Source organism: Eurytemora carolleeae, unplaced genomic scaffold, assembly GCF_000591075.1.
Source record: "Eurytemora carolleeae unplaced genomic scaffold, Eaff_2.0 scaffold249, whole genome shotgun sequence".
Lineage (NCBI taxonomy): Eukaryota > Metazoa > Arthropoda > Copepoda > Calanoida > Temoridae > Eurytemora > Eurytemora carolleeae.
The window spans coordinates 86,808-95,732 of record NW_019396162.1 but is presented as its reverse complement, the minus strand read 5'-3'; the positions used below and the strand labels follow the sequence as shown (position 1 = coordinate 95,732).

Sequence of the window (8,925 nt, the reverse complement as noted above, 5' to 3'; positions counted from 1 at the left end):
AGCCAAGTGAGAAATGAACGCTGTCTCGAAATATATGTTGGAAATAGGTAGTTTTCGGTTTCTTAGCAAATTATAATAAAAAATTGAAAAATATAAAATTTTTAATGCAATAAAATCGTTTATAAATGTAACAAAGTAAATGCATGAAAATTCACAGTAATAAAGGCTGGGACCAGATTTAATGAACAGTAAGACACATTATAGAGGCTGTACATGAGACCATTGATTATTTGATTAATTGTTAGTGTAAATTCTAGTATATAATTAACATTAACACTGAGTTTCCACATTACATTAACACCAATCAGTATATTATATATACCTGTAGGCTGTAACATTTATATGTTAATACTACTATCAATTAAATAAATAAATAACATCATCAATGGTCTTATTTCAAGCCTGGTCGTAAGACATGGTTGAACCACGTAGAAGTGGTTCAACCACTGCTCTTCAGCTTGAACCAGTGCATAAGAGAAGAGATTGAACTACACGTGAGGGGTTCAGCTAATTCTTGCTATTCATTGAATCTTGCCCCAGATCTCTTTAAAACTAAGTTCGAATTCTGACATCCAGAATCTTAGACCAGGTTAAAACTATAAAAAATCGGTTTCCCTCACACCTCTAAACAACCCATCTTGTAACTTTTGTTGTTATCAGGTTAATCTACATACAGTAAATATTGAATTCTGATATATAATTATTCCTCTCATTGAAGAGCTTTTGAGCAGAAGAAAAATGTTTTGAATTTCTGATACGTAATAATGTAACTCAAAAAATTCGCTTTTCCGTTCTTGGGGGGTAGAATCATATCTAGAGGAGCTACGAGGTCACAAAGTTGTATCAGTATTGTCGGAAAAATTTGACGTTCTCCTCATGTCTAAAGTTTGCAGTGTAATCTACATTTGTTAACTTAGTTAGATACATTTGATCAATAAACATTATATTTGAAACATAGATGGACATTTTTATTGACTGGATATTTCAGGGACGGACATTTCATAGAATTAATTCAATAGACAAGACAACTCAAAGACAAGACATTTCACAGATAGTGCAGTTTAGAAACAAAGAAGATTTTTTAAAACCAAGGTGAATTATTTCAAATTTCAAAAATTATCATTGTCCAAATAGTATACACATTTCACGGTTAGTTTTCCGATGAAAGAAAGATAATTTTTTCCTGTCCTTGAAATGTCTTTCTATGAATTGTCTTGTTTGTGAAATGATTTATCTATGAAATGACCTATTTATGATATGAATTTTCTATGAAATGTCTGGTCTATGAAATTACCTATCATGAATCTATGCAATGACCTACCTATGAATTGACCTAACAATGAAATGACCTATCTATGAATCTATGAAATGTCCTATCTATAAAATGACCTATCTATGAAATGACCTATCTATGAAATGACCTTTCTGAAAAATGACCTATCTGTTAAATTACCTATCTATAGAATAAACTATCTATAAAATGAACTATCTATAAAATGAACTATCTATGAAATGACCTATCTATAAAATGACCTATCTATAAAATGAACTATCTATAAAATGACCTATCTATAAAATGAACTATCTATGAAATGACCTATCAATGAAATGTCCATCTATGAGAAAAGTTTCAATAAAATGTACCAACACCAAATATATATAAAGTGGAATTGACGGGTCTAAAAATGGAAATGAGAAACTAGTTGTGGAAGACTGGAGTACATTGGAGAGTATTTCTAATACTGTTATAACTCCTTCTTCATGCATCCTTCTAATAGTTTATAAGGTTCAAAGGAATTCAACAACTATTCAAACTGTAATTTTTATAATCTTATATCTATTTAACTATTTATATATTCAACTCAAAAGATTTGACCTCTGATATTTAAACTTTGAAATCTGCTAGATCATTTCGTAAAAGCTTGAAATATATAAGGTTTACACCATCATGTTGTAAAGATATATGGATCATAAATTTCGAGTTTGAGGCAAGTTTTTAGCTCCTTTATCTTTTCTACTTGAACTAAAGTTATGTAAAAGGAATTGTCAACGTAATTTTAAGTAACCATATTAAAAATTACCAATGACAATCCACAAACGTACGTATCTGGAATTGGAAAAATATCGGCCTTTTTTGATCTTGTCTTCTCTGCAATTGTCCAGTATGTCTTTCTATCAAAGGTGCATTATGCAGTTGTCAATTTTTACATAGAGAAAAAAATATCATCGCTTCTTGATTACGTTGAAAAAAATATCATCGCTTCTTGATTACGTTAAAAAAATATCATCGCTTCTTGATAACGTTGAAAAAAATATCATCGCTTCTTGATTACGTTGAAAAAAATATCATCGCTTCTTGATTACGTTGAAAAAATGTCATCGCTTCTTGATTACGTTGAAAAAATATCATAGCTTCTTGATTACTCATCGCTTCTTGATTACGTTGAAAAAATATCATCGCTTCTTGATTATGTTGAAAAAAATATCATAGCTTCTTGATTACCTTGAAAAAACTGGTTACTTGAAATTTGGTTGGCAGTTCCTAATTATCAGAAATTAGCAAATGTTTCATATTGATTATAAAAAAGCATTGATGTTAAATTTCAGAGAAACGTTGAAGATTTGGGAAAAATATCCAACATAAAAATTAGCGGATACAGTCCTAAATTATACATTGTGATTGATAATGAAGTATCAAATGATCACATAAATATAGGAATAAAAACATTAATATAATTAGCTCCAAAAACAAAACAAAAATCGAATATATATTTTTTTTAAATCAAATGAAGAATTAGTTCAAACTAATGTTCTCAAATCAGACGGCCCCTATGTGTATGTGTCTAAGTTATCTCCCAAGATTGTTTATAGGTAATCCAATATGTGTACTGCAATCATCTTTATCAAAAAATAGATATGTACACTGTGTACAGGGCCGGTGTCCCAATTTCATTTAAGAAAGATTTGAATTATACAAATAATTAGATAACTCCGTTAATTTTGAAGGCCGGCCGGACACAGTTAAGTAATCGCAAGACTTTCGTTGATATTTGTTTTTATTGTAATATTATTATCATTTTAGTCATGAATTTCGTGGTTCATGATTCATGAATGATTATATATTTTGGGATTCATAAAGTGTGACATAATACCTGCAGTACATATACACCATTACATGTATTACAAGTAGCAACTTGATAAATAAACAAGAAAAATTAGAACTTCGTGAAATCTTGTTCACCATTGGAAACTTGATTAATATCAATAAAAGGTATGTAACAGAAAATTTGAAGAACTAAATATAGTTTCAAATTTGACATACCTTTTATTGATATCAATCGATCGGAATTGTTTTATAGATTTAAAAAATGTTAAATGGTGAATGTTACGATGTCTAAAAGAGCGTTTTTTTTGGTACACCCTGTGTATATATTTTGTATATATTTTTGGTACACCCTGTGTATATATTTTGGTACACCCTGTGTATATATTTTGTTAGGAACATTCACGGGAAACAATTTTCATGTATTTGGTCATCCTTCTACTCTTCAATTATTTTTGATAAGAAGGCTGATTTTAAAGATCTGAATTCATTTTATGAAGAAACCCTCAGGTAATCAAAGGAACTGGGTCTTTGCCACAAACTCAAATTTTATAACCCCTATTTCTTTGCAACCTGATTGTGTAATTTTGTTATTTGTTATTTAAAACTAGACTATTTGATGTAATCAGTTACAATGAAATAGATATAGGGATTACAAATTAGAGTTTTTTGCAAAGACTCAGTTTTCAGGGGGTTTAAACATCTTTTGTTCGCTTGAAATTTTGTTGCAGGATAACATATAATAACTACAGACCAAGATTCTTCTATGAAAATGAAAATATTGACGACAAAACTTTTGAAGGTTTAATCATCAATTCATACATAGGTAACTAAGCTATCACATGCCCCGTGTGATAAATTTGGTATTTTTAAAATTGAAGAAAAATACTCTAAACCTGGCAAAGAAATTGAGTCTTTGGCACAAACTCAAATTTTTAAATTCCAATATCTTTGCAATCTGAAGACGTAAACCTTTGATATTTCAAACTTAGATCATCTGATCTAACCAAATCCATAGTTTGAAATATCTAAGGGATACAACATTGGGTTGTTAAAATATAGCGATTAGAAAATCAGAGTTTGTGGCAAAGACTCAATTCCTTTAAAGGAACTGAACACCTGCCTCAAACTCTAATATTAAAATTTTCTGTATGTTTGTAAATTGATGTCATAATGTAGTAAATACCTACTCCATAACAAGTTCTCGTACGTATCTATCCAGGTACAATCCGTCCGCTATTAAACTCCACTAGGACTGAATCCCAGGCACAGGGGCACAAGCTTAGATATCAATAAGCTATCTATATCGATACCAAATGATGTGGACGATCCAATGCTCTAAATGTCACACATGCCTAGCTATACAAAAAGCTATATATCAATCCCAAATGATGGGGATGATCCGGTGCTCTTAATGTCACACAGGGACACAAGTCTAGCTATACAACAAGCTATATATCGATCCCAAATGATGGGGACGATCCAATACTCTAAATGCCACAGAAGCCTAGCTATATATCGATCCTAAAGTAAAAAGGACGATCCCACATGAAAATAATAACAGGGCTTCAGGTTTACTTTCACACAGTAAACAGTACAGAGTTACTCTATAAACTGAACTTTATTAAATATCTTATGTCACAAGTTAACATGAATTTACATAATTACAATTCCTACGATGAACTATATCACATGATTAAGACAATCGTATTATGTATTTAATGCACAGTTAAAGTTTACTGTACGTATTCATAAGATTAGAGAGAATAGATATAACGCAGTAAAGCAATCTCTGCACATGTTTATAGCATAATTTAAGTATGTCGCATGATTAAAGCTAATCATGCTAAGTATTCAATTGAAACACAGTTTCAATGAATAATGTTATTATGTCTAAGTTTACAACATTAAATCATTAATAATGTACAATATACGGCAGGTTTACAGAATATCATGTTTCCACGATTTTTGCTAGAATAAAACTATTAATTTACATCTGTGAATAATTCTCTACGGATCAAATAGGCAAAGTTTAAAACGTCAAAGGTTAAGACCATCAGATTACAAAGATATAGGGATTAGAAAATTCCAACTTATGGCGAGTAATCACTTCCTTTACGAGTTAAATATTTTTTAATGGGTCACCTTTCCTCTTTCAATAGGATCCTTAAAATGATCCCAAAAAAAAACTTGTGGTGAGGAAAATGTCTAAGATGTTTAACTAATTTTATTTAGAAAAACGAAATTTGAAAACAGAGTTTACTGATGCTGACTTTACCTGGGGAAATTTAGACCAAGAGACAAATCTGTGGACCGGGGTTGTTGGACAAGTATATTTGTTTAATATGTTTATTTTTACCTCTAGAGGGATCCATACAACTGTGGCGAAGAAAAAACTATTACCCTGAGATAATTCTTTACCCTGAGATAATTCTCTACTCTGAGATAATTCTGTACTCTGAGATAATTCTCTACTCTGAGATAATTCTGTACTCTGAGATAATTCTAAACCCTGAGATAATTCTTAACACTAAGATAATTCTTTACCCTGAGATAATTCTGTACTCTGAGATAATTCTCTACTCTGAGATAATTCTGTACTCTGAGATAATTCTATACCCTGAGATAATTCTATACCCTGAGATAATTCTTAACCCTGAGGTAATTCTTTACACTGAGATTATTTTTAACCTCATGGTAAGGGACAGACCGGCTATGTAAGGTAGTGTAAGGTAGTTAAACTGAGTAGTGTTGTTGACAAATTCTTTAGGATTCATTTGATACATATAAAACGTTTCCACGATGTATAATTACTGAGTTTGAGTACATAGTCATGAATATGGGTGGGTACGTTTTCAGAATCGTTTTTTTAATTATTGAATAACGACGACGAAAAATAAAATAAAAATTATACACTAAACTAATTAGATGGTTAGGAACATATTTCTCAAAAGAAATTTGTCAATAAATTAATGCTGGAATGAATTATTTCGTTTTCATCATTAAATTTAATTTCTTATTTTCTGTGAATTTATTTGCAAATTTCTATAAATTCTTCAAATGTCGTCTTTTCAATAATAATTCCAGAAAATCTGCAGAAAATCTTTGTGAATAATGAGAAACTAGATTAATGAGAAAATAGAAACTAATAATTTTGATGAAAAGATTAATTTTTATTTTCTCAACCTGTTCCTAAACAACTAATTAGTTTACTGTAGAATTTTGTTTACATTTTTTGTCGTCGTTATTTCATAATAAAAAAGCAATTCTGAAAACGTATCCACCAAAAAGTACAATTTTGAACGTCGACTTTGCGCTCAAACTCAGAATTTACGGATCTTTAAAAAGTTTTCTCAAATGAATCCTAAAGAATTTGTGCACAACACTGCATATTCAGTTTAACTACCTTACATAGCCGGTCTGTCTCTTTAAGAATAATATTAACCCTAAGAATGTTCTTTATTCTGAAATGATTATTTACTCTAAGAACTTTTTACCTTATGATTTCTTTTTATAAAGAGAAAACTTCCTTATCCAAATTGTATTTTTTAACCTTGGTAATTTATAACTCTGTAAAATGAAAACCAGGTTGGATATGGATTAGCAGATGTTGGTGTTACATATATTTCATACACACTGGAAAGGTAAACTATAAAAAAATATTGAAAAAAATCCCCCCCCCCCCCGTGTTTAAGATAATCAATCAGTTATTACAACTAACAAAATTTATGTAACCGATGAATGAGATTTAATTTCATCGTACAACCCTGGACGCCCCCCCCCCTCCCTATGATTGCCTGTGTACGCCCCTGAATACCTATGTTTTTAAGGAGCCGGTTTATCGATTACTCTTCTCCTGTTGGAAATGATATAAGTAATTGGGTATCTAAGGTGACCCTTCACTAAGCAGATTAAAATAAAAAAGTAGAAAATAAAGAAACCAGAGTCCGAATTTAATGAATTTGAGCCGCGTCTCAAATCCCCCAAAACCGGTTTCAATTGAGCGTCTGCTTAAATTTTGAACATTAAATGCGATTTTAAGTGGAACCAACCATATTTGAGCCGCGACTTAAATTTAAACCGTAGATCAAATTCTTTAAATTCGGCCTCTGATGTAAGAACTTTTGTGTGGAGTTTTACTGATCTTTGATGCTTCATCTGTATATCCAATATGGACATTTTTAATTTGAGGATGAACGCTTGATAACCTTTATTTTAGTTATTCCTTCAGTAAACAATAACCACGGGATTTCAAAAAGGAATTAAGTTAATTCGTAAGTCTGCAAAAGTTAAGATAAATGATTGATTCTCATATTTAATAATCTATATAATAAAGTTCTTCGCTTATATATATATTTATATATCTATAAATATATATATTTATAGATATACGTAAGCTATACAGCTGGCCAAACGGCTGGACCAAATTGGCTGATTTTTTAGGGAACCCATGGGTACCCTGAAATTGTGTCTTTCACCATCATTTTTGCATAGAATCCTGAAATCAGCTTTATGATAACTGTTATCCGTGGTATCGGATTATAATCAATATATACTCATAGTTAAACTTCCATATATATATCTTGGACTGAAAGATTTGGTTATTTGCAGTCACGTCCTTTAATATTTTGTTTATATTTTTCACAGTTTTAATTTCGTAGTTCCCTGGTGAAACATCTCCCTCACTAAATATAGTAAAGGTACACTGAGCTGGGAACTTTTAAATAGATGGGGAGTTAAGCTCATTCTCTCCACGCGCGTGGATTATCCGATTTTGAGTTTAAAAACTCATAACTTTTTAAACAATGAGAGATCAATAGAGCTTAATTAATTAAAGATTGGTTAATCTCCAAGTCAGGAGAGAATGCGCTTATCTCCTCCATCTAAAAGTTCCAAGTTCAGTAGATATTTTAGCCTGAAAATAATCTATATAATAAAACAAGACATTCGTATATATAAATGTTGCCTATAGCCGGCCAAACGGCTGGACCGAATGGGCTGAAACTTTTGTTTGGGGGTATGTGTTGAAGGCAAAAAAAAATTTTTAATTTTTTTTCAACATTTAAAAAAAATTTGCACGGGCAACGCCGGGCCCCTCAGCTAGTAAGTTCATATTTTTGAATTTGACATTTGATATGAACTTAAAATAATTAAACAAAAAATTCAGGTTTTTGATGTTCCCAGTTGGATTGCTATTTGGTTAAGGTAAATAAATTTAACCAAAAAACTTTTTGTGAATCTTGTTTTGTTTAGTACACTACTGGTTTCAATGCTTGTGAATCTTGTTTTGTTTAGTACACTACTGGTTTCAATGTTTGTAAATCTTGTTTTGTTTAGTACACTAAACTGGTTTCAATGTTTGTGAATCTTGTTTTCTTAGTACACTACTGGTTTCAATGCTTGTGAATCTTGTTTTGTTTAGTACACTACTGGTTTCAATGTTTGTAAATCTTGTTTTGTTTAGTACACTAAACTGGTTTCAATGTTTGTGAATCTTGTTTTCTTTAGTACACTACTGGTTTCAATGTTTGTGAATCTTGTTTTGTTTAGTACACTACTGGTTTCAATGTTTGTGAATCTTTTTTTGTTTAGTACACTACTGGTTTCAATGCTTGTGAATCTTGTTTTGTTTAGTACACTAAACTGGTTTCAATGTTTGTGAATCTTGTTTTGTTTAGTACACTACTGGTTTCAATGTTTGTAAATCTTGTTTTGTTTAGTACACTACTGGCTTCAATGTTTGTGAATCTTGTTTTGTTTAGTACACTACTGGTTTCAATGCTTGTAAATCTTGTTTTGTTTAGTACACTACTGGTTTCAAT

General features: G+C 30.8%; 1 long non-coding RNA gene across 1 annotated transcript; it reads left to right on the top strand.

Annotated features, from left to right (window-relative positions):
- Positions 1-2,740, top strand: LOC111696855 (uncharacterized). Its single transcript, XR_002764180.1, has 3 exons — positions 1-47; positions 1,666-1,786; positions 2,608-2,740. It is a non-coding gene; the product is annotated as an uncharacterized LOC111696855 (long non-coding RNA).
- The last annotated feature ends 6,185 nt before the right edge of the window (positions 2,741-8,925 follow it).